Genomic DNA, 528 nt, shown 5'->3' on the forward strand with positions numbered 1-528 from the left:
GGCGGGGCGGCTCGGTGGGCTGCGGGGTCGGGCGCCCCGGCTTTTAAAGGCCGGCCCCGGGGAGTTACAAACCTACCCCCTTAAGATGAATATCGCCCTCGAGATTCGGGTTGGCTAGAAAATAGGTGAGGGTGGTCCTTGAGCAGATCTTCCTCTCGCTCCCAGGTGGCTTCATCCTCCATGTGGTGGCTCCACTGAACCTTACAAAACTTGATAACCTTGCTGCGGGTGACTCGGCTGGCAAACTCAAGAATCTTAATTGGTTTGTCCTCATAGGTCAAATCACTGTCCAACTGAATTGCTTCTAGTGGTACTGTGTCTCTCAAGGGTATGTCAGCCATCTCCCTGTGGCACTTCTTCAACTGAGAAACGTGGAACACATCATGAACTCCTGACAATCCCGCGGGTAATTCCAACTTGTAGGCCACTTCCCCCATACGTTCCAATACTCGGTATGGTCCTACAAACCATGGCGCTAACTTTCCCTTAACACCAAAACGCTTTGTTCCCCGAAGTGGGGATACTCGA

The sequence above is a fragment of the Triticum dicoccoides genome, chromosome 4A, assembly GCF_002162155.2.
Source record: "Triticum dicoccoides isolate Atlit2015 ecotype Zavitan chromosome 4A, WEW_v2.0, whole genome shotgun sequence".
Taxonomy (NCBI): domain Eukaryota; kingdom Viridiplantae; phylum Streptophyta; class Magnoliopsida; order Poales; family Poaceae; genus Triticum; species Triticum dicoccoides.